We start from the raw sequence: 26759 nt of genomic DNA on the forward strand, positions 1-26759 counted from the left end.
AAGTTTTTTTTCTCTCTAAAAGAATAAATATGTTTCCTTTTATTAAGTAAAAAGAGTTACATAATTTGTTTAGCTTTTTGCCCAGGCTATTAGGAAGTTGAGACTAAAAGGTACTGTTAAATCCCAGAAACTATATTAACACTTGTAGTTACCATGTATCGTTCCTCCTTTTCCCCATGGTTTGACTTTTTAAACAATTTTCTTTTACTTCTACTTTTTTTTTTTTTTTACACTTCTTCTTAACAGCTTTCTTTTACTCCTTAAAAAACTGGATCCCTAGATTCATTGACTAAGTGAATACACTCTGGCTAGGGAAAGAAATGTATGCGTTTACTCTGTTAAATGTGCTAATCTGTGGTACATTTCCGATGGGCAGATGTGCATATTTCAGTACTGGGGTGGCATAGTTGCAATGGACTTGACTTTACTGCAAAAGTAGGGAACTGTGGAGCCTAGCGATTCCTCACAGAAAAAGGCATGAGGCATTTCTTTGTTGAAGTGATGAGAGAGAGGGAGGGAAGGGAAGAACGAAGACGGATAGATGCAGATGTAATTAAGAGATGTATTTATTTCAGAGAGTTGGCTTACGTGATTGTAGGAGCTGGCAAGTCAGATATTTGCAAGGCAGGCAAGCAGGTTGAAAATTCTTGAGCAAGAGCTGAGCCTGCAGATTTGAGACAGAATTTCTTCTTCCTCACGGGACTCTCAGTTTTGCTTTTAAGGCCTTTCAAGTGACTAGTTAAGAGTCACCCAAATTATGAAGGATAGCTCCTTTACTTAGAATCAACGGATCATAGATGTTGACTGCTTTTACAAAATACCTTTGCAGTAACACCTAGGTTAGTGTTTAATTGAATAACTGGGTACTGTGGCCTAGCCAAGTTGACACATAAAACTAATCATCACAGATGATAGTTAGTGCTTATATTTTGATAATTAGTTTTTAGTTATATTTTTTGTTGTAAAATCCGTTGGGTTTTTACCTGAAGCTAATGTAACATTGTGTGTCAGCTACACTCGGGTAAAAAAAAAAAAAAATTTAAAGAAAGATGTCTTTTAAAATAAATTTATCTAAGTAAGAAACTTAAAAAAAAAAAATCCACTGCGTTTTGAATCCTCTGGAATTTTGATCTTCAAATTGCTTGCCAGGAAAGTATGAATATGACCCAGTGAAAAAAATTCTACTCACAAGAATATGATTAACCTTTTAGGTACTAGTATTTGGGCCATGATAATTTGAATCAGTCTTTTATTGTTTTTTTTTTTCTAGTTATTGGATATTTTACAATATGGAATTTCCTTGAACAAGAAACAACACATTAATCAGTGTTTTATTTGTACCTCTGGGTTTTTTTGGTTTTGTTTTTCATTTTATTATGTTATGTTAGTCACCATACAACACAACATTAGTTTTTGATGTGGTGATCCACGATGCATTGTTTTCGTATAACACCCAGTGCTCCATGCAGAACGTGCCCTCCTTAATACCCATCACTGGGCTAACCAATCCCCCTTCCCCCTCCCCTCCAAAACCCTCAGTTTGTTTCTCAGAGTCCATAGTCTCTCATGGTTCATCTCTCCCTCCAATTCCCCCCCCCCATTTTTCCCTTCCTTCTCCTAATGTCCTCCATGCTATTCATTATGTTCCACAAATAAGTGAAACCATATGATAATTGACTTTCTCTGCTTGACTTATTTCACTTAGCATAATCTCCTCCAGTCCCATCCATGTTGATGTAAAAGTTGGGTATTCATCCTTTCTGATGGCTGAGTAATATTCCATTGTATATATGGACCACATCTTCTTTATCCATTCATCTGTTGAAGGGCATCTCGGCTCTTTCCACAGTTTGGCTATTGCGGACATTGCTGCTATGAACATTGGGGTGCATGTGGCCCTTCTTTTCACTACATCTGTGTCTTTGGGGTACATACCCAGTAGTGCAATTGCTGGGTCATAGGGTAGCTCTATTTTTAAATTTGTGAGGAACCACCACACTGTTTTCCAAAGTGGCTGTACCAACTTGCATTCCCACCAACAGTGTAAGAGGGTTCCCCTTTCTCCACAACGTCTCCAACGTTTGTTGTTTCTTGCCCTGTCCATTTTTGCCATTCTAACTGGTGTAAGATGGTATCTCAATGTGGTTTTGATTTGGATTTCCCTGATGGCTAATGATGATGAACATTTTTTCATGTGTCTGTTAGCCATTTGTATTTCTTCTTCAGAGAAGTGTCTTTTCCTATCTTCTGCCCACTTTTTGACTTGATTATGTTTTTTGGGTGTTGAGTTTGAGAAGTTCTTTATATCTTGGATACCAGCCCTTTATCTGTAGTGTCATTTGCAAATATCTTCTCCCATTCTGTGGGTTGACTCTTTGTTTTGTTGACTGTTTCCTTTGCTGTGCAGAAGCTTTTTATCTTGATGAAGTCCCAAAAGTTCATTTTTGCTTTCGTTTCATTAGCTTTTGGAGATATGTCTTGAAAGAAGTTGCTGTGGGCGATGTCAAAGAGGTTACTGCCTATGTTCTCCTCTAGGATTTTGATGGATTCCTGTCTCACATTGAGGTCTTTCATCCACTTTGAGTTTATCTTTGTGAATGGTGTTAGAGAATGGTCGAGTTTCATTCTTCTGCATGTAGCTGTCCAATTTTCCCAGCACCATTTATTGAAGAGGCTGTCTTTTTTCCATTGCATGTTTTTACCTGCTTTGTCAAAGATTATTTAACCATAGAGTTGAGGGTCCATATCTGGGTTCTCTATTCTGTTCCATTGGTCTATATGTCTGTTTTTGTGCCAGTACCATGCTGTCTTGGCGATCACAGCTTTGTAATATAGCTTGAAATAGGGCAACATGATGCCCCCAGCTTTGTTTTTCTTTTTCAACATCTCCTTGGCGATTCGGGGTCTTTTCTGATTCCATACAAATTTTAGGATTGTGGGGTGCCTGGGTGGCTCAGTCGTCAGGCGTCTGCCTTCGGCTCAGGTCATGATCCCAGGGTCCTGGGATCGAGCCCCGCATCGGGCTCCCTGCTCAGCGGGAAGCCTGCTTCTCCCTCTCCCACTCCCCCTGCTTGTGTTCCCTCTCTCGCTGTGTCTCTCTCCGTCAAATAAATGAATAAAATCTTTAAAAAAAAATTAGGATTGTTTGTTCCAGCACTTCGAAAAATGTCATTGGAATTTTGATCGGGATGGCATTGAAGGTATAGATTGCTCTGGGTAGCATAGACATTTTAATAATGTTTATTCTTCCAATCCATGAGCATGGAACATTTTTCCATCTTTTTCTGTCTTGTTCAATTTCTTTCGTGAGTGTTTTGTAGTTCCTAGAGTATAGATCCTTTACCTCTTTGGTTAGGTTTATTCCAAGGTATCTTACAGTTTTTGGTGCTATTGTAAATGGAATCGTTTCTCTAATTTCTCTTTCTACAGTTGTGTTGTTAGTGTATAAGAAAGCATCTGATTTCTGTGCATTGATTTTGTATCCTGCCACATTACTGAATTGCTGGATGAGTTCTAGCAGTTTTGGGGTGGAGCGTTTTGGGTTTTCCACATAAAGTATCATGTCATCTGCGAAAAGAGAGAGTTTGACTTCTTCTTTGCCAATTTGAATACCTTTTATTTCTTTTTGTTGTCTGATTGCTGTTGCTAGGACTTCTAGTACTATGTTGAACAATAGTGGCGAGAGTGGGCACCCTTGACGTGTTCCTGATCTTAAGGGAAAGGCTTTCAGCTTTCATCCCCATTGAGGATGATATTCGCTGTGGGTTTTTCATAGATGGATTTTATGAACTTGAGGAATGTTCCCTCTATCCCTGTACTCTGAAGAGTTTTAATCAGGAAAGGATGTTGTGTTTTGTCAAATGCTTTTTCTGCATCAATTGAGAGGACCATATGGTTCTTCTCCCTCCTCTTATTAATGTGTTCTATCACATTGATTGAGCTGCGAATGTTGAACCACCCTTGCATCCCGGGGATAAATCCCACTTGGTCGTGGTGGATGATCCTTTTAATGTATTGTTGGATCCTATTAGCTAGGATTTTGTTGAGGATTTTGGAATCCATATTCATCAGGGATATCGGTCTGAAATTCTCCTTTTTGATGGGGTCTTTGCCTGGTTTGGGGATTAAGGTAATGCTGGCCTCATAGAATGAGTTTGGAAGTTTTCCTTCTGTTTCTATTTTTTGAAACAGCTTCAGTAGAATAGGTATTATTTCTTCTTTGAATGTTTGGTAGAATTCCCCAGGGAATCCATCAGGCCCTGGACTCTTGTGTTTTGGGAGATTTTTGATGACTGCTTCAAACTCGTTACTGGTTATTGGCCTATTCAGGTTGTCAATTTCTTCCTGTTTCAGTCTTGGCAGCTTATAGGTTTCCAGGAAGGCCTCCATTTCATCCAGATGGCTCAGTTTATTGGCATATAGTTGTTGATAATAATTTCTAATAATTGTTTCTATTCCCTTGGTGTTAGTCGTGATCTCTCCCCTTTCGTTCATAATTTTAATTAATTTGGGTCCTTTCTCTTTTCTTTTGGATAAGCCTGGCCAGTGGTTTATTAATTCTTTCAAAGACCCAACTTCTAGTTTTGTTGATCTGATCTACTGTGTTTCTGGTTTCTAATTCATTGGTTTCTGCTCTAATTTTAATTACTTCTCTTCTAATGCGTGGCTTAGGCATCGTTTGTTGCTATTTCTCTAGTTCTTTAAGGTATAGAGTTAGTTGGTGAATTCGGGATTTTTCTATTTTTTTGAGTGAGGCTTGGATGGCTATGTATTTCCCCCTTAGGACCGCCTTTGCAGTATCCCATAGGTTTTGGACTGATGTGTTTTCATTCTCATTGATTTCCATGAATTGTTTAAGTTCTTCTTTGATTTCCTGGTTGACCCAGACATTCTTGAGCAGAGTGGTCTTTAGCTTCCAAGTGTTTGAATTTCTGCCAAATTTTTTCTTGTGATTGAGTTCCAGTTTTAGAGCATTGTGGTCTGAGAATATGCAGGGAATAATCTCAATCTTTTGGTATCGGTTGAGACCTGACTTGTGACCCAGTATACGGTCTGTTCTGGAGAAAGTTCCATGTGCGCTTGAGAAGAATGAGTAATCTGTTGTTTTAGGGTGGAATGTTCTGTAAATATCTATGAGGTCCATCTGGTCCAATGTATCATTCAAAGCTCTTGTTTCCTTGTTGATTTTCTGCTTAGATGATTTGTCCATTGCTGAGAGTGGAGTATTGAGGTCTCCTACAATTAACATATTGTTATCAATATGACTCTTTATTTCGGTTAACAGTTGGCTTATGTAGATGGCTGCTCCCATGTTGGGGGCATAGATGTTTAAATTGTTAGATCTTCTTGTTGGATAGACCCTTTAAGAATGATATAGTGTCCTTCTGTGTCTCTTATTACAGACTTTAGTTTAAAATCTGATTTGTCTGATATAAGAATTGCTACCCCAGCTTTCCTTTGAGGTCCGCTGGCATGGAAGATGGATCTCCATCCCTTCACTTTCAATCTGGATGTATCTTTAGGTTCAAAATGAGTCTCTTGTAGACAGCATATGGATGGGTCCTGTCTTTTTATCCAATCTGCAACCCTGTGCCGTTTTATGGGAGCATTTAGGCCATTCACATTGAGAGTGATTATTGAACGATGTGAATTAATTGTCATCATGTTGCCTGTGAAGATGTTGTTTTTATAGATTGTCCCTGTAAATTTCTGTTGTATATCACTCTTGGGGTCTTTCTCCTTTTATAGAACCCCCCTTAATATTTCTTGCAGGGCCGGCTTAGTGGTCACATATTCTTTCAGTTTCTGCCGGTCATGGAAGCTCTGCATCTCTCCATCCATTCTAAATGAAAGCCTTGCTGGATAAAGTATTCTTGGCTGCATGTTCTTCTCATTTAGTACCCTGAATATGTCTTGCCAGGCCTTTCTGGCTTGCCAGGTCTCTGTGGATAGGTCTGACGTTATTCTGATGTTCCTCCCTCTGTACGTAAGGAATCTCTTCCCCCTAACTGCCCTTAAGTTGATTTCCTTGGTTCTAAGATTTGCAAGTTTTACTATTATGTGCCGGGGTGTTGGCCTGTTTTCCTTGATCTTGGGAGGGGTCCTCTCTGCCTCTAGGACTCGAATGTTTGTTTCATTCCCCAGATTAGGGAAGTTCTCAGCTACGATTTGCTCAAATACATCTTCTAGCCCTCTCTCTCTCTCCACTCCCTCCGGGATTCCAATTATTCTGACATTGGAATGCTGCATGGTGTCACTTATTTCTCTGATTCTATTTTCTTGGATTCTGAGTTGTTTTTCCCTGGCCTCCTCTTTTCCCTTTTTATCTATTAAATTGTCTTCCAGGTCACTAATTTGTTCTTCTGCCTCACTTACCCTAGCTGTTAGATTATCTAGATTAGACTGGATCTCATTGATAGCATTTTTAAGTTCTGCCAATTCAGCTTTCATTTCTGCCCTCAGAGACTCTATGTTGCCATTAATGGATTTCTCCATTCTAGCTATTGTCTTCACAATTGCTAGCCTGAATTCCATCTCCGACATCTTGGTTAATACCTGAATCCATTTGTAAATCTGCAACATAAGTCATAATCTCTGAGTCTTTCCTATTTTGGGGGTTCCCCCTTCTAGTCATTCTGTTGATGGGTGTTTGAGGGAATGTATAAAGTCCAAATTATTGACCAGAACCCAAGCAAGATGCACCTGTTTTCTTGGGACCTTAGGGTTGCTGGCCTCTTGTTTTCCCAGCCTGTCTTTTGGGGGAGGGGCCTGCCGCGCTGTTACTCAAGCAACCCTGTTTGGGCGGAGTTGCCCTGCCCCCCTGTGGCAGGGGATGGGCTCAGCAGGCATCAGTTTTTGGGGCTTTTGTTTTTTGGTGGCTTTTCCTGGCGGCTTTCCGCATCTCTTCCGCGAGTCAGAGCAGAAGAGACCATTTCCAGCCCTGTGCCTCAGAGCAGAAATCGCAGTCTGTTCTTCAGTGAGCTCTCCAGGCCACACTCTCTCCATTTCTGTCCCTGCTGCTATAAACTGCAGCAGCCTGGGGTGTGCACCCCTCCACAGCGCCCCCAGTCCTGCCTCCAGGTCGGGCACGTTGCTGCCCTTTGTGCTTCTAAAACCACCAGCCGCTCCCAGTTCGCCCGTGCACGACCCCACCGCTCTGGATTTCTGTCCCGGGGGCTGCAGTTCGCAGGCGCGACCCCGCCATGCGGGGTTTCTGCCCCGGGGGCTGCCCTAAAGTCCTTTCCCCGCTGCTACTGGTCTGCGAGTCTGTGCCCATCCGCAGAGCGCGAGGCTGTCGCTCCCCGGCGGTGTAGGATCCCCACGGCCAGGTGCCCTCCCGCTGCTGTTTATCCTCCGATATCTGCCAGTGGAATCAGGGCTCCCCGCTTCATACCTCCAAACCAACCACCTGCGATATTCTGTTTGTAGAGATCCAGATCTTCTTACATCTCAGGCTGGTTTCGTGGGTGCTCAGAGTGGTCTGGTAGATATCCAGCTCAATTCTGGGGACCAGTTGAAATAGGGTCCCCTACTCCTCTGCCATCTTCCCCCCCATACCTCTGTTTTCCAAGACATCTCAATTTAAGTATGATTCTATATCATTGGGGCGCCTGGGTGGCTCAGTCATTAAGCGTCCGCCTTCGGCTCAGGTCATGATCCCAGGGTCCTGGAATTGAGCCCTGCGTGGGGCTCCCTGCTCCGTGGGAAGCTGGCTTCTCCCTCTCCCCCTCCCCCTGCTTGTGTTCTCTCTCTCGCTGTGTCTCTCTCTGTCAAATAAATAAAATCTTTTAAAAAAAAAATCTATATCTTTAATACAACTACCAATATAAGAAAAATTTTTCTGGAGTTCAGATTCTTACTGGGAAATGAAAGACTTTCAAATTTGCACATATTTTAAAATTTAAGTACATTATCTTATACTGATAAATGCTGCTGGCTAATTAACCCTTGGAGACCTTACTTCAAACAGGTTATCACAATTAGCAATGAAGGTGTAAATGTGAATCTAATTAGTCAGCCTGTTTCTCACTTAATGTCATGTCCATATGCTTTGCCTTTATAAACACATTATATGAGAATTAATTTAAAAAAGAAAATTATAGAGGCACCTGGGTGGCTCAGTTGTTTAAGCCTCTTCCTTGGGCTCAAATCATGATCCCAGAGTCCTGGGATCGAGCCCCACATCTAGTCCCCATCTAGCTCCACATCAAGCCCCACATCGGGCTCCCTGCTTCTCCCTCTGCCTGCCCCTTCCCCTGCTTGTGCTCTCTCTTTCTGTCAAATAAATAAATAAAATCTTTAAAATAGAAATAAAAAAGAAAATTATAAAATATACCATATCTTCCTGACTCTGTTATTTTTTAAAGTAAGGAAGTCTGTGTGTGGAAAAAAAAGACTTGTAGGAAATGTAAATACAAATTATTTGGGTGGTGAATTGATTTTCTTCTTTATGCTTTTATGTATTTTATGCATTTGCTACATAAAGGAAATATTTCTCTATAATCAGAAAATATTTAACTTTCAAAAAGGAAATTAAAAATGCCAGCCCAGTGGTTTCTAGTGATCTGACAGGTGGTGCCAAAGGTACACAATGAGGAAGAGCCCACCTTAATACCCACCTTTGGCCTTGGGATTGTGCCTTGACTTCCTTAATTTAATATCTGTCTCTCGTGTGTTATTAACTAAAATCTTAAGGCTTTTTTTTTGTAGCCTTAAAGTAACAACTACTCTTTGTTACCACCACAAAAGTCATTCCAGTTCAATAAATATTTATAAAGTGCTGCCATGTTCTGTTTTTCAGGTAATTAACATTTTTCCTGTGTTTACCTAGCAAGACTGTTTATATAAATTAACTTGCACTCTTTCTTGCATTATACTTTATATACTTATTTTTCTGTATCTACATCTTTGAATGAATCTCCAGTTTCTGAAGATTTTTATTCAAAGGTCAAATTATCAAAGAATTTCTGTTCTGGACATATTACTCTCTGTGATGGTTCTCAATTTTTATTTTTATTGTTATAATTTATAAATCTTTCATCCTAAACTTTCTCTAAATAGTTAGTAATATTCGTATCTTTGATTTAGACTGTCTAGACCTGCCAAATGTAGACTGTCTCTAGTCTAATACAGTAGCCTTTTAGCTACATGTGGCTATTATAATTTGAAATAAATTTCTTTTTTTATTAAAAAGTCATGTTTTTTCTTTTATTTGTATTTAAATTATGAAAAACATTAGGTTAAATAATTGATTACTTTTCATCTTTAATGTATGAAGTTCTTGGTACATAGTAATAAAGTTAAATGTTTTCTGAATGTTTCTGAATAGATATAAGGTGAAATGTTAAAGAGGAAAAGTTTTTTGTCCTATCTTCTTTTAAACTATTTCTAGCTTTTCTAGAATTATCTGTTTTGATAATCTCTCTTCTTTAGACAGGGACAGGGTTTTATTTTAGTGAGGACTGACAAGCATAAAGTTCAATAATTGTCGCCCCCCCCACAGAAATTTAGACTAATTGCATTATCTATGGTCACCAAATTACAAGATAGTTTATCATAAAAATATTTAATTTCATATGTGTTTGTTGAAAATAACCTCACGAATAAGATTTTCTATTGGATGAATTCCAAATTTTCATCACCAGATGGATATTTTTACCAAGAAATTTATATTACATAAAAATTTAAATGCAATAATTATAAAAGCCATAGCATATTATCACACTAGAGTGATATCTGTTAACAAAATTCATTTGTGTATTGAAAAAATATTTGCATGTCATAAGTCCAGTGATATATTCATTGAAGATTAGTACATTGCATGGATTCACCTAAAACATCTCCTATTTCTTAGTAAACCCAAAAGGGCAGGCTGATTAAATGAGAAAGATATAGCAATAGCAAGCAGTCATCTGTTTGCTTACATTCAGTAGTGATGTTATTTTTTTTTTATTCTTATGTTAATCCCCATACATTACATCATTAGTTTTAGATGAAGTGTTCCATGATTCATTGTTTGTGCATAACACCCAGTGCTCCATGCAGAGTGTGCCCTCCTTAATACCCACCACCAGGCTAACCCATCCTCCCACCCCCCTCCCCTCTAGAACCCTCAGTTTGTTTTTCAGAGTCCATCGTCTCTCATGGTTCGTCTACCCCTCCGATTTCCCCTGCTTCATTCTTCCCCTCCCGCTACCTTCTTCTTCTTTTTTTTTTCTTAACATATATTGCATTATTTGTTTCAGAGGTACAGATATGAGATTCAACAGTCTTGCACAATTCACAGCGCTTACCAGAGCACATACCCTCCCCAGTGTCTATCACCCAGTCACCCCATCTCTCCCACCCCACCCCCCACTCCAGCAACCCTCAGTTTGTTTCCTGCGATTAAGAATTCCTCATATCAGTGAGATCATATGATACATGTCTTTCTCTGTTTGACTTATTTCACTCAACATAATACCCTCCAGTTCCATCCACGTCGTTGCAAATGGCAAGATCTCATTCCTTTTGATGGCTGCATAATATTCCATTGTATATATATACACCACATCTTCTTTATCCATTCATCTGTCGATGGACATCTTGGCTCTTTCCACAGTTTGGCTATTGTGGACATTGCTGCTATAAACATCGGGGTGCACATACCCCTTCGGATCCCTACTTTTGTATCTTTGGGGTAAATACCCAGTAGTGCAATTGCTGGATCATGTGGTAGCTCTATTTTCAACTTTTTGAGGAACCTCCATACAGTTTTCCAGAGTGGCTGCACCAGCTTGCATTCCCACCAACAGCGTAGGAGGGTTCCCCTTTCTCCGCATCCCCGCCAACATCTGTCGTTTCCTGACTTGTTAATTTTAGCCATTCTGACTGGTGTGAGGTGGTATCTCATTGAGGTCTTGATTTGGATTTCCCTGATGCTGAGCGATATTGAGCACTTTTTCATGTGTCTGTTGGCCATTTGGATGTCTTCTTTGGAAAAATGTCTGTTCATGTCTTCTGCCCATTTCTTGATTGGATTCTTTGTTCTTTGGGTGTTGAGTTTGATGAGTTCTTTATAGATTTTGGATACTAGCCCTTTATCTGATATGTCATTTGCAAATATCTTCTCCCATTCTGTCGGTTGTCTTTTGGTTTTGTTGACTGTTTCCTTTGCTTTGCAAAAGCTTTTTATCTTGATGAAGTCCCAATAGTTCATTTTTGCCCTTGCTTCCCTTGCCTTTTTCAGGCCTCATGAGAGCAGGGACGAAGTTTTGTTCCCTGCCTTATCTACTACAGTGCCTGGCTCAGAGTAGGTTCTCAATAGTATTGCATGACTTACTATGTGAAAAAGTGAAAGAGAGGACTCAAGCCTGTGTCTCTTTCTGAGAGCCCTAAGAAGGCCAGTTTCTTCTCTGCTCTTGATTTCATTTTGTCTTTATTCTTATTTCTTAGTGATCTTTTTGCTGCTGTCCCCCACCAGTTCCCATGAGGATTCTCACCCACCTTGTTTCTTCATCTTCCTGTCCCCATCACTGCTGGGATATCCCTGAGCCTCTCTTTCTCCTGGCACCAAACCTAAAGGAAGCCTGGCTCCTAGGCAACCACAGATGCCCACTTGAGCTTACATTTGCTTGCTCACCTGATTGCCTGACCTTTAGAACTCACTCTACAACCCTAATCAATATTCTAGCCTTTTCATTTCCTCTTAGGAGAAAAGATGTTACTATTCCTCCCTTTTATTGTCCTTCCTTCCCTCAATGTCATTTGGTTAGTTTCATCAGCTACTACTCTTCTGGGAATTCCACTCTCCTCTCAGTATAATTGCTGTAGGCAGTCCTGTCTGTTGGTGTTACTCCAATTATATAAAGTGATTGTTACTGTTACTGCTGGTGTAGTGGTGGTGCTTTTTTATTTTAATTATTTATTTATTTATTTGAGAGAGTGAGAGAGAGACAGAGAGAGAAGGAGGAGGGGGAGTGGCAGTGGGTGAGGGAGAAGCAGACTCCCCACTGAGCAGGGAGCCAGATATGGGGCTTGATCCTGGGACTCCAGGATCATGACCTGAGCCGAAGGCAGACGCTTAACTGACTGAGCCACCCAGGTGCCCCATGGTGGTGCTTTATGTGACTGCTGCAATTCTAGTTGGCCGCATGGTCACCTTCTTCTGCCCCTTACCACTAGCCATCATTTCCCAAGCCTGTGTTCCTATTTCTTCTACCTTCTCCCATCTCTTAATGGGAAGGGAAGTGCTTGGACTGTCTTTGGAGTTGGGAGGAGTGGAGTCCTGGGTTCCATTTGAAGTGACTGAAGGTCACCCATCTACCTTCCCATAGTATCTCTGTCTCTTTAGGGAGGCAGCACCAGCAGCCCCTCTGAAATGCCCCACAGCCTGTTTTCAAGTTTTAGTCAGTCATAGATGCTATAGATGATGTATCATGACTCTACTGTGTATTTTTATTGCATATATGTTACACTGTGGTTAAATTGTATCCTAGGCCGGGAATATAAATATCACTGTAACACTATTTCTTTGGGGGTAAAAAAATGTTTTAGGTCCAAAATAACTGATCAGTTATTAAACTTTCTTACCTTGATGCCTTCCAAAGTTAGGAATTTTGTATTTGGGTAGTGATATATTTTAAGTCAAATACTTACTGATTGACAAGTGAAAGGTACACAAAGAAAAAATAATTTTTTCTTAATTTTCAAAAGGACAAACTGAGGAGTGCTTGGATGGTGCAGTTGGTTAAGCATCCGACTCTTGGTTTCTGCTCAGGTCATGATCTCAGAGTCGTGAGATTGAGCCCCCTGCCAGGCTCTGCACTCAGTGCCGAGTCTACTTAGGACTTTCTCTCCCTCTCCCTTTGCCCTTCTCCCCACCATGCTTGCGCTCTCTGTCTCTCTCTGTCTCTCAAATAAATAAATAAATCTAAAAAAAAAAAAAAAAAGGACAAACTGAGTCATCTTTGCCACATTGGTTTTATTCATTCATTCATTCATTCATTTTTGGCCTGTTTAATGTGGCTGCTCAAGGCCTGGGCAGAGTGGCGAGTGCCCTGGAATTGGGCAGGTAGGCAGGGTGGGTGGTTTGCAGGCCCACATCTGACTACAGGAGGGGATGCAGAGTGGTGGGGACTGGCCTGGGCACGCCAAGGAGAGAGTACCAAAAGGGTGGCCCAGGCAGGCAGATGCACCAGGGGGATCTGTAGTCCAGCCCTTGAAAAGATATCTAAGCCAGGTGGTAAGTGCTCAGGTCAGAGCCTAGCCCAAGGAGGCAGGGTTGGAGCTAGCTGGGGGCTCCAAGAGCCTAGGGACTGGCATCCCTAAGGGCCTCCTCAAACTGGAACTCAAGGGGTATCTGCCGGTTGGCCTCAGGCAGCTCCTGGAGGCGGGCATGGAGGTGGTCGTTCTTCTCCAGGTGGTCCAGCCAGGAGTTGGTCTGGCCCAACGTGGAGTTAATGGCAGCACATCCTTCATCCTCGAAGCCTCATCCTCGCCTTGTGCACCCACCTCCACTGTCATGCCCAGGTCCTTGGGACCCGATGGTGCTGGCTCAGGGCACCTCAGGGGCCACACTGCATTCCAGTGCAACAACAGTCGCACCGAGAGCTGGTGCCCTCACACTGGTTTTAAAAAACCAGCACGAGCTTCCAAGAGTATAAATAAACGTGTACCTGTCTTCTCTCACTTTTGAAGTTATTAAGGCTTTTTCAACATTATGGAGAGAACTTTAAGCCAGTTCAAATCAAAATTTATTTTATTTATTAATGATGGAATATGATTTATCCTTGATTACTAGCTATTTAAGTTTAGATTTGACTTTATAAGACAATTACAAATTGCAGAGTTAATGTTTACTCATTAGTCAATAAAGTGCATATACAGAGCCAAATTTATTCATTCCACAGATAGATACTGAGCATCTATTACATCCTAGGCATCGTTTTAGGCAATGAATGTGGTGGAGGGAAAGAGGAGAGAAGGGAGGTAGAAAGGGCAGTCAAAAACCCTTCCCTTACAGATGGCAAAATATTTATGCATTTACCCTCTGTCTTAGCAATCTAACTTCTAGAAATCTACTCCAAATTATCTGATGAAATAAGTAATTTTTCATAATTCACAGGACTATTTGTAATAGCAGTAGTAAATATGGCATATGGAAAGGCTAGAAACAACCCAAATGTCTGTTAATAAGCCATAATATGCCACTCACTGGAGGCTGTCAGCTCAGCCTCTGTAGCTGGGAAGCAAGTCCTGTCTTGAAGTGGGAACCGATCAGAGTATCTCCATAACCATATCTGCCATGGGCAAGTTCGGGTTTTGTTCTAAGGACCCATTAAAGTGTTGTTAGCGGGAAGTGGCATGAAAGGTCAGTGGTTGCTCTGGACACTGAATCCTAGAGGACCAAGAAGACCTATTAGGAGACTGATCTAGACAATAAATGCTTTTGCCAAGGGAGATGGAGAGAACTGCACAGCTCAAGATACACTTTGGAGGAAGAATTGGTAAGATTTAGTGCTAGATGGAGGTAGGAGGCAAGGGGAGTATAGGAATAATTTACTAAATGTGCACAGCTGTGTAAGGGAGGCTGATTCGGCTGCTGCTGGCTAAAGTGGGCTACATCCCAGCACAAGGACATCCCAGTAACCTGTCGTCTTCTCCAGATCCTGTGCACTGGTGTGTGTTTGGTATGTCAGCGAGGCTACTTTGAGAGTATGGTAGTTCACTTTCAGGGCTGCCAACCAATTAGCTGGATGCCCTCTAGATACATGTGCGCAGCGCGGTATCGCCTTGGAGCTTGTCTGTGTCTTAGCACGTGAAGAAGAAGAAAGGCAACAGGGTGAGTCCCAATTGAAGTGAAGCAAAGCAAAGCTGCCAGAGATTAAGGCAACACTGTAGTCAGGCAGCACTATACTGAGGCCGGCGGTTTGCGGAGCTCTGTGTGGGGCTTGCTGAGAACTGTGCAAGGCAGTAGTGAGTAGTGGAAAGAACATGGTGGAAGCAGATGCTTCTGTCTCAAGTCTAGGTTTATTGTGTGACTCTGAGCTAATCCTCCGAGCCTCATTGGTCTTGGATGTATTTAACTTAAAATGTCCATTAGACATCCAAGTGAAGACATCAGTTAGATAGTTGGATAGTGTATCATTCTGGAGCTTGAAAAGCAGTCAGGCCTAAAAGTATAAATTTGAGATTTTTCAGCATATGTAGACAGTATTTAAACTCCTAAGATTGGAAACGATTACTTAGGCAGAGAGTATAGAAAAAGGGGCAAACCTCAAAGTGAGTCCTGAAGCACTTTGGTATTTGGAGGTTTGGCTGAGAAGAAGGAGCTAACAGTTTGATGCATGATATTTGGGTGTTTTACAGACGTCTCAAATTCAGTATGTCTAAAACAGAATTCCTCTTCTCCCCTGTTTCCTCCCATGGTTAATGGCATTACCTGTCATCCGTCATCATCAGAGACTGGGGGATTGTCCTGGTCTGGTTCACCACCACATCCTTGGTGAGCAAGACCTTTCTCATTTTGAACATCCTCACAATCTGTCTTTTCCCCTCCTTCTCACTACCTGTCTTGGTTCCTGCCTTAATGACGTCTCAGTTCTAGTTCTGCAGTAGCATCCTATCTGATTTCTCTATTCCAGTCTCACCTCCCTCTGGTCTAATTTTTAGTTGCTAGAGTCATTTTTTTTTAATGTGGTATAAACATGTAGGTCTCCTGCTATGTTTGCCAGATTTTGCAAATAAAAGAGACAGGGCACCTTAAATTTTAAGTTTCAAACCAACAATGAATAATTGTAAGGGTAAGTATATACCATGCAATATATAAGAACTATGTATACAAAATGATTATTTGTTGTTTATTTGAAATTCAAATTAACTGTGCATTCTCCTCCTCTTTTATCTGGAAATCCTACTCTTGCTTCACAGTCAAAATATTTTACCATGGCTTTCAGGATAAAAGCTAAATGTCCTAACATCGCATTGTAAGAGTCAGCATGTTCTCACCCCTGCATGCCATATGAACTGCTTCTAGTGTTCTGAATTTGCTGTGCTGCTTTACTCCTCCGAACCTGTGAGCACGTACTCACCTCTTCCCAGCATGCCTCCTCTGTTCTCAGTTCTCTGGTTCATTCCTGTTGTTGAGACTCGGACCTCACCCGCTCTGGGAAGTCATTTCTCACCTCCTCCACCCCCCTCTGTGGATAATAATAGGAACACCAGCTTTTCTTCTGCAATCTCAAAACATTCTTTGCTTAATATTATCACAGAATTTATCATACTGTAATCTCATTAATTGTTTAACCCTTCTCGCTTCCTTAGATTGTGAGTTCCTTAAGTTTGGGCTAAAGATTGTGTGTTCTCACTCTGTGTCCTTGGCACATAGTGGGCTCTCAATATCTAAATGAACCAATGAATGAGCAAATGGGAAAGTAGGAAAGAACTCATAAGCATTAGCCACAAAACTGACCATTGGTGTTTACCCAGCTCTTCCCTATGTTGACTCCTAGATGAGTCTCTGTTGCAGCAGGCAACCTCCTTTGTTTGTTTTCCTCTTGGCCCCCAAGGAAGCTCCTTAAGAGCAGAAGCCAGGTTTTGTTCTCTGTATCCCCAGGCCCTTGACTTGTAGGTGCTCATATATATCTATTCAATGAAAGAAAGAATGAAAAATGCATGAATGAAGGAGTATATCATGCAGGGCCACAGGTTTATTGTCCCTTGCATCAAAGGACAGTACCTGTGCATTAGGTCCTGGGGCAGGTAACCTCCCTCCATGGCTATGACTTGTTTGATTCTTCATCCCAGCTCCTTTCCTTCCCTCCCTCAACCTAGGAGAGAAGAACTGTTTCCTCCGTACAGCGGCTAGCATATAACAGCTCAATAAGTGTTAGCAGTCCTCCACAGATGGAGCCTCCTTTTTCCTCCAGGGCTCCAGCCTCTGCCCTTTCTTCCCCACTCTAGGAGCCCAGGCCTGACAAGCCATGGGGACCTGACATTGCTTCTCTCCCAGGGATAATGGGCTTCCCCACTTCTCACACAGGGGAGCAAGGTTTTCTTTGTCTTCCACCAGGGCAGTGCAATTAAATAGGACTAAAGTTAAGTGAGTCTCATTATTTTTTTTATTAATGTTTAACTGCTGTAATTCTTTTTCAGTTAAGTAATTTTATCTTTATGTTCAAAGGTCTTTTTTTCATATAGATGGAAGTTCATTTATTTTATTAAAAGAAATACCACCCGCAAAACTATTAATGACTTGAGCTCTATGATTAGTTCCTTTTAGTAACATTTTGAGACGTAATAATTAATCTGGCTCAAGTTCAAAGACAGAAAACTCAACACCAGAAATTCCTAGCCAGCAAAGAATATAAACAAATCTTAACAATTGTTCCCCTTAAATAACAAAAATCATTGAGATCAACTTGCAATTAGAAATTTTTTTTAAAATGCAGGAGAGAAGTTCAAGAAAGCATGTCAAAACAACAAAACTCAGTCTGCATTTTCATGATTGTAATTGATCAAAGTCTGTTTGCAATAGATTTGAATGTGAATAAATTAAATGTGACATTGATTTGGCAGAGGCACACTAGTGATTGGCAAGAACACATAGCAAGAGCAGCTTCTGCTGCAGGAGAACTTGCTTGCTTGTTGTCTCATTCTAATAGATTTCTTAGCAACCTGGTGCTGTCATACTAACCTAAGCGGTGTCATTTATTTACCCTTTTGGTTTCTGATCCCATCCAGCCAAGATTCGGTTCATTTTTTATTACTAATCTAGCAGACATTGCCTTGGGTTTGGTACAGAGTACCTTTTGGTGACCTATGTACCTCCCTGCTTTTTTTTCTCTCTTTCATATATTGAACAAACGTGATCTAATAACTTTTTTTCCATCCTGGCAGTTCAACTTGTAGAACTAGAAAATGTAGTTTAAATCAACAATTTGGCAATATTTTCAAGCTTGGGCATTGCTATCATATTTATTAGGCCTGAATTATTTCATGGTATGTTACAAAAATGACACTGTAAAAAGAGTATCCGGCTTGGAACATTCTGAAATAGTTGTACACCAAATTCCCATTATAATTATGGTGATTGTGGGGTGGGGGGAAGTGGCATATTCTGGAAGTCTACTTACTGGATGAGACCACTGTATAGTAACCAAATGTATATGGTTTGGGGACTTGGAACATACTTTGCCAAATTTTCACTTATAATGTATTTACTAAATCTTTCGTATTCTTCAAAATGTTTTTTCTTAAATTGACAAAAGGCAGGGTGCTTATACTTTAAAATTTTTAATATTCATTAAAATAAAAAATACATATGTATAGTTTAAATTATGGAAAGAAAGTAATGGAGCTGTCAAAGTCAAATGTATTTATATTATATATATAGCACATGTGTGGCAAGAGGTGAAAAAACATATGAATTGGGGAGCTGTACTTATTAAATATTTTAGAAAGTTCATCTCTTTCCAAGACCAAAACTTTCATTGTATCTTTATCTTACGTGCACTTTGAAAAGCATATACCTAGATCCAGTAGTTATTAAAGTTATATTTATATTACACTTTTGCCACAAATATATTGCTAATTTATGACTTCAAATTAAAACTTTTAAAGACTTCAGTTTCTTTTTTTCCTGTATGTAATATAATTTGATCATTATGAAATGGCCATGGTTCTAATCCCACAGAAGACTTGAAAAAAAAAACATCTAGTGACATGGCTAATTTAATCATTATGCATAAGACTGACTCCTAAGTCTTTGCTTGCTCTTGAATTTAATAAACTTTCTAACAATAAAGAACTGTTTAATTTACTTTAAACTGTATTTAGATTTTATCTTGAGATGTGTTTTGTACTTCAGTTTGAACATAGTTATATATGGTATACTTGGAATTCACAAGTAGTTGAAACCAAATGGAGGGGTGCCTGGGTGGCTCAGTCGTTAAGCATCTGCCTTCGGCTCAGGTCATGATCCCAGGGTCCTGGGATCGAGCCCCGCATCGGGCTCCCTGCTCTGCGGGAAGCCTGCTTCTTCCCCTCCCACTCTCCCTGCTTGTGTTCCCTCTCTCACTGTGTCTCTCTCTGTCAAATAAAATCTTAAAAAAAAAAGAGTTTGGTTTAAAAAAAAAAAAAAAGAAACCAAATGGAGACCATTTATAAATACTAAACTCCAGAGAAGCGTGGAACCAGAACATCAAAGGAGCATTGGGTTATGATATGCATATGAGTGTTGTGCCTGCATTTTTTCTTAGCTGGATTTATAGCACTTTTAAAATAAACATTGTAATTCCCTAATAAAGGACTTACCATTAGCTCTGATCCATCTGTATGAAAATTATCAAATGATTTTGAAATCTGTTATTATGGAATTTTATATTTAACATACATATCACATGATCGGCATGATATATATGTATATAGAGAGTATTACTGAAACACTCCTTGATAGAAGTATTCTCAGTTGAAATAGGGTTAGGGGATTAGGATCTTGAATTACATCATGAAACTATTATTTGCTTTTATTTATACATATGGCACATACAAGGAAATTTAAAAATACTAGTGACATTTTATGTATCTTAAATTAGTAATAATGAGTAATTTGTAATTTGTATTTACCTTTCCTTGTTTACTAGATATATATGTAAAAACAGATAATATTCCTAAGATGTTTTTGTATGTATGCTTAGATCTGTATCCAAATATTCAATTCCATTTAATAGCATAGACTCAGAATTGTTCATTCCCACACCTCTGGTCCAAGTGTGGCCCCAGAGATGGATACCTGAAAAATCTTGAGTAACCTTTTTGACTTACTTAGATATTTCTCAGCCCTTCTTTCCCCATACTTGCTGAGTAATCTAAACTTTCTTGCAGGTTTCTTCATCAAAGAGCACTTACAGTCAGCTCTCTTCCTTCTCTGAGATACTAGAGTGGAGTTCCAAGGTTCAAGTTTTCGTTGCCTCAGTTTCCATAATCTCTCCCAAGGCATCATCACAGAGATGTCTAGTCCTATCCTGCCATTTGTTTTACCTCTTTTTTTTTTTATAGTTCTACTATTCAATTCTGTTACCTAACACCTCCCCCAGGTATAACTGTGTATTAGAGCTGATTTCTACACCATCTCAAAAAATTCATGTATACTAGAATTTGCATAAGGGACTATGTGATTGAAGTGGGATTATATCATGGCTAAGGTCTATGAATGAGCTGTAAGTCAACATGTCAGTAGATTCCATTTTCAAGCTTTTTTCTGTATCTTATTAATTTTAAAAAAACTTTCAGCCTGTTTTCAATACCACACTTAGCAATTTGCAACACTGAGTACGGTGCTGCACCTACCAAAAGGGCTCTTAAGCAGAGCTTAGGCAAGAAGTGGCACTGGAAAGGACTTGAGCTATACCTTTTGGGGCTTGAGTTCACATCGTTGAATTAATGAATTTTACACAGTAAATAACCACTAACTTGACTGTGCTAAAAATAGGGGTGAGCTTTTTAAAGGCATCCAAAGCTTTTCCTTTTTTAAAAGAAGTCTTCAATGTAATCCTTCACAAACAATGGTAATGTATAATATGACATGGAAAAATACATAAATTCAAATATTTAATACATAGTACTTTTTACAACTGAATTTGTCTCTTTTCCCAGTATCAAGGCTCCATAAACAAGTCTAAGTAATTTGCTCCAGCTGAATACCCTGCTGCCTGTTGAAATGAAGATTGTCACAGAATAGTCATTCATTAACAGTATATTTAGGGAAAGTTCTGAAATAACAGATTTTGCTATAGCTCATGCTTTCTCTGTTTTGAGTATGATTTCTTTCTCTTCTTCCTTGAGCTTAGTTAAAAATGATATCCTTCAATACTTCACTCCCGGGACTCTTAGATGTGACTTTCTCAGAATGGGGTTGACCTCATGCGTGACTTTCTGATTGTCAACTCCACTGGGCTCAGCCTCAGATGGAGAAGGGCCATTGTTGACATTACTGCTTCAAATCCCAGGCCAGGGAAGCCAGGACAATGGCGTAGGACATGGAACGCTTGGTGGGCTGAGGCTCTTTGTTGGATAGGAGTAGAGAGGGAGTAAGGCATTGTCTTCCTCCTGCCTAGTGCTATTAATTTGAGGGCTGCATATAATCACAACAGTCCCATTGCCTTCAGGCAGTACTCTCAACAAAGATAACTGATACCTTTGCAAGCCTTAAGAAGACCTTTTGGTGGGGGTACAATCACAATAAGCCTCAAAATCCAAAGCGGAAAGCGGTAGTTTCCATGGACAGTATGATGAAACTCCTCATGTGCTCAAGGAATGTCCAGTGGGTGACATAAAGTTCCAGGGCATCAAGCAAGTAGCAGAGTGTCCACAAATCTAGCATTTTTCTGTGCAATGAGGTCCTCCATTCTGGTCATTTCTGTCACTGTTCATTCTGTTATGTAGATTCAAGTTTTCATCTTGCATCATTTTCCTTCAGCCTGAAGTACTTTCTTTAATGTTTCTTATGGTAGGGGTTTGTGATAAATTCAGCCTTTGTCTGAAAATGTTATTATGCCTTCATTTTTGAGGGACATTTTCACTTCATATAGGATTTTATATATTTTAATATATTTTATGTACTAAGTTAGCAGTTTTTCTTATCTTTCAGCACATTAAACCCAATCCATTGTTTTATACCTTGCGTTCTTTCTGGTGAGAACTCAATACTATTTATTTTTCTCTTCTGTAAATAAATCTTTTTTTCTGTACCTGATTTTAAGATTTTCTCTTTATCATTAGCTTTTAGCACTTTGATTTTGTGTGTTTGGTTTTTATATTTCTCCTGTTTGGAGTTTTTTTTTTTTTTTTTTAAGTTTCTTAGATATGTAGATTTATGTTTGTCTTTTTGGAATATTTTTACCCATTATTTCCTCCCCTTCCTGTTTCCTGTGACTCCACTTACATGTTAGACTGCTTGATATTGTCCCACAGCTTACTGAGGCTCTAGAACAGTTTTTAAGCTTTTTTCTCCTCTCTCTTACATCAGTTTGGATGGTTTCCATTGCCTTGTTTTCAGATTCATTTTTTTTTTTCTTCTGCAGTGTCTAATTTGCTGTTAGGCAAATCCATTATGTTTTTCACTTCATATATTGTATTTTTCACCTCTGTAAGTTCCATTTGGTTCTTCTTAGTTTCTATTTTTCTCTTTATGTTCCTTTTCCTTTTATGTCTTTGAACATATTTATGGTAGTTGTGATAAAGTCCTTATATTTATCACATAATTATGAAATATTTTCATGATTTCTATCATGTTTGGTTCTGTTTCTGTTGACTGCGTTTGGATCACACTTTCCTTCTTCACTTCTTGATTGGATGATGAACACTGAAATAGTATATTGCTTACAGTCTGGGTTTTGATGTCCTGCTTTTAAAAATGTTGAGTTTTGTTCAGAGGACGTGAAATTACATGTTAATCTGCCCAAACTTTTGGAGGCTTATTTTTAAGTTTTGTTAGGGTGGATCTAGCAGTGGCATCCAATAGGAGTTTCTAGTCACATTTAGCTACTAAACACTTGAAATGTGTCTAGTGCAGTGGAGGAACTGAAGTTTTAATTTATTTTAATTAATTTAAAATGTGTGGCTAGTGGCTACTGTATTGGACAGTGCATGTCTAGAGTTACCTCTGCTCTCATGCCAGTTTATCCTTACTCCTAAAGAGTGATCTTTCTGAAGCCTTTATACTGAATACCCTCTGTGTTCAGTGAGGCATCTCTGGCTTATTAGAACTTGAATGTCTTTTATTCTCATGCATATTCCAGCAGTTACTCAGTTTACAGCTCCTTAGTAGTTATTCCTGGCCCTGTAGCATCTCACTCTACCCTCATATAGCTTAATAATCAGCAGAACACTTAAGTGCTCCCCTATGCAGATTTCTAGAACTTTTTTTCTGTGTATTGTGGTACCCTGCCCCACAAATTCTGGCTTCCTCAGCCTCTGTAACCAGCGTCTCTATCTCTTTAGCACAACTTCTACTTGGGTTCTCCCACCCTATGCAGCAGCCCCTAATATGTCTCCAGGCAGAAAGCTGAGGTAATACAGGGCTTATCTCATTTGTTTCCCTTCTCTCAGGAATCACAGTACTGTGCTACCAATTGTTTAATATCTGAAAAGTTTAGTACTTTTTATCCAGCTTTCTAGTGGTTTATGGCAGAAAGACTAATGTGGAACCAGTTACTCTATCTTGTTCTCAAGCCAGTAGATTATGTTTTACTAACACCTCTATCCTCAATCAAGTGGTAATGATTGCTGCCTTTGTTGAGGGCTGTGGCACATTAAAACTGAAGATTTTTCAGTTCAGCAAAATCACGAACTTTGTATTCTTCATAAGAATAGCCATTGATATGGGGATTCTGCTACTTACATTTTCACAACAAATAGTTATTCAATGTTTGTCACAAAATAGTGAGTGAAAATTTTAATTACTTATACAGCGTTAAGTATTGAAGACACTTTTATTTCTACTCTGAAGTAAAAAAGAGGGATGGATATAAATTTGGTATGTTTATTTTTTAATGAAATGGAATAAATAATCTACCCGTTTATTCACTATCTAAAATCCACTATTTAAAAATTCACCCTGTACCCTCTTCTATTGTCTTATCACTGCTCGGCAACCAGTTCTTCCTCAGTCCTTACAACAGCCCATGAAAGAAGACAGCATTGTTATCTCCATTTTACGTGAGGAAATTGAGACACAGAGAGGGTCAGCAACACTGACAGGGTCACGGAGCTAGGACATGCCCAAACTGGGATTTGTATGCAGGTAGTCCTGCTTCAGAGCCCATGGTCTTAACCACAAACTTTCAGGAGACCTGACAATGTGAACAGTATACATATGAGTATTTGAGGTGTAAATATTTATACATATACAGTCACTTTATTCCCATTTTCAGATAAAGAAACTGAGACTGAAAAACACTTAAGTGACCTTGTAGGTGTCACAGCTAGTAAGAGATGGTTTGGCATAGAAATTATGTCTGTTTGAGTCAAAGACCTATGTAGATGGTCATCACAGTGTCATTTTTTTTTTTTTAAGATTTTTTAAGAGAGAGAGACAGCGAGAGAGGGAACACAAGCAGGGGGAGTGGGAGAGGGAGAAGCAGGCTTCCCACGGAGCAGGGAGCCCGATGCGGGGCTCGATCCCAGGACCCTGGGACCATGACCTGAGCCGAAGGCAGACGCTTAACGCCTGAGCCACCCAGCCGCCCCTGCCATTTTTTTTTTTAAATGAAAATGTGTAATATTGGAAATAACAGTAGGGGTGTTCATTAAGTAAATTGTGGTACGATGCCAAGTCATACAACCATCTTTTTTTTTTATGTTGAAGAATATTATCAGGGAAAAAAGCAGCATATAAAAGGGTATTTGTTTTAAACATATAAACATTTATATGAAGACCCACTTGCTCTTGGTTTACCTCTACACATCGAAACAAACATACTGTTTTTATTGATGAACATACTGAGACTTAAGGTGGTGGTGTTCAAAGGAAATGTAAGGAAAAATCCTTATTTTATGGTAAATCCTATTGTAAAATAGGCTTTGTTACAAAATGATTTGTTTAAGTCCACAGATTCCTATTTTTTCCACCTAACTACTTTCATTTTATCTATTCCAAATATTTACAAAACTAGATTTCCTTTCATACATGATTTATGTTCTGTTTAATTTTCCCGTTCTGTTTAATTTTCCTGGAGGCCATTAGGAGGGGTCTGGTAACAATTAGTTTAAAAAAAAAAAAAAAGACAAAAAGGAAATTCTTTTGTAGGAAAAATTATAATCTCCATGTTTCTCAACGCTGAAATTTTTAATCTATCTTCATATGTTAAAATAATTAACATATTCACATTGGGTTTTTTATTTGCCTAAATGGCTATTGTAAGAAAGAAGCTGATTTGGCAGAGTGATGGTGAGTAAAGAGAAATTATGTGAAGACAGAACCAGAGAAGGAACAGCTCTCTGCCCTCAATTGTTGATGCAGAAGCTACAGGCTTACACCAGCTGTAAGACTGCAACAGTAGAGCTGAGGTAAACAAAGCAGGTGTGGGCAGCTTCAGGCGATGTGACGTGACTGATCCTCTTACACCAGAACCAAACAAGCTGCAGACCAGCTTCTCAGTAGTGTTTTGCTACCTGTGGTGGGTTACTAGTTTAAGTTCAACCCTGTCCCGTAGCTTTCATTCTGCTCAAGAGCTTCCATGAAGACACAGCAGGTCATAGAAGGTATTGAAGAGTATGGAGATATGAAGAAGTATTTTTTCTAAATTCCACTATTTCCAGTATCATATTGAGAGAGATTTCCTTTATGATACATGGTCACTTCACCTGACAGTTCTACAGGGTGCATAAGAGCCTCACTACTCTCACCCCCCTCGCTCCTAAGAGCTGCCCCTAAACTCAGTTACTGTGGTTATTAAACTATTCATGGGGAATTGGTCTGTGTTGTAGAAATTACGTGATTATTTATAAATATTCTTTCCCAAGCATGTTTGCTTGAAGGAGAAGTTTCATTAGATGGGCCCTTTGTGCCTAAAACTAATTCTGTAACACTATACCCCCCAAAACACCTCTTTTTTCCTTTAAGTAGAAACCATTATTTCAAATGTGATTTTAATTATCAGTGTTTACCTTTTTAAAGGACTATTACTACTTGAAATTCACTTTAGAAACAGAAAGGTGGCATCATACATTTAGATACCCAGATGTTGCTTTTAAGTGTCATTTTTTAAAATGTTGACATTAAAACACATAACTTGGAAGAACTTGTTTTTGTCAGTGTTGTCAGATACTAGTTACATTAACATTCAATGTTTTTCATATTATAAATGATATATATGTTAAGGAAAAATTTAAAAATACAGGTAAGCGAAAAGAACATTTAAAAATACTCCCCATTCAAAAGTAATTGTTAAGACAAAAGGAAGAAGGAATCAATAAAGATAAAAGATGTAATAACTACATTTCATCTGTTTTTAAGATGCACATCTTTTCAAATTTTAACATCTCTGAAATGAGGATGTGTGGAGTTGGTGCCTTTTTTTAGTAGTATGTGTAATAGTGATGCTTCTTTTTAAAAATATTTATTTATTTGACAGAGAGGGGGTGGGGAAGAGAGCGAGAGCGCACAAGCAGGGGGAGCCAGAGAGGGAGAAGCAGGCTCCTTGCCGAGCAGGGAGCCCTATGAGGGGCTTGATCCCAGGACCCTGAGATGACCTGAGCTGAAGGCAGACACTTAGCCGACTAAGCCACTCAGGTGCCCCAACAGTGATGCTTCTTAAATCTTAAATTCGATGTTTCCATTGTATCCAATGAAATTTTGGCTATAGATCTTTATGGGTAGAGTAGCAATTTTGAGGGACAGAACTGTATTGCACAAATAGCTTGTGCTGATTTAAGAAGCATATCCAACAGCAAAGTGCCTCTCTGCCACTGGTGCCTAGGGCATGCTGAACTCTGATTCCATCCCTGTCCTCCTCCTTACCGCCACACCCACCACTCCAGAAGAGAAAGGGACAGAGATGGGACTTGGTTCTGGTGCTATGGGGGGTGGTAGCAGCATCCATGCTCTAATTCCCACAGAAAATTAGACTGGTAGGAGCAGCTTTCTGAGGCCATCTCCCCTTCACTTCATCTCCAGTACAATCACTGATGATTACTTTTGAGCCAGAAAATAGCTGTGAATCTTAGGAAATCTTTGATAGAGTAACTTATGCTCTTGTGTGATATTTGATGTCAAGTAG

General features: G+C 39.5%; 1 protein-coding gene and 1 pseudogene across 1 annotated transcript in view; one reads left to right on the forward strand and one right to left on the reverse strand.

Annotated features, from left to right (window-relative positions):
- The window catches only part of NDUFAF2 (NADH:ubiquinone oxidoreductase complex assembly factor 2), a 145628-nt gene that overhangs the window by 117867 nt on the left and 1002 nt on the right, over positions 1-26759 (forward strand). The window lies entirely within an intron of this gene.
- On the reverse strand, positions 13289-15513 carry LOC110591174 (annotated as a pseudogene).

This window comes from Neomonachus schauinslandi, chromosome 7 (genome assembly GCF_002201575.2).
Source record: "Neomonachus schauinslandi chromosome 7, ASM220157v2, whole genome shotgun sequence".
NCBI lineage: Eukaryota > Metazoa > Chordata > Mammalia > Carnivora > Phocidae > Neomonachus > Neomonachus schauinslandi.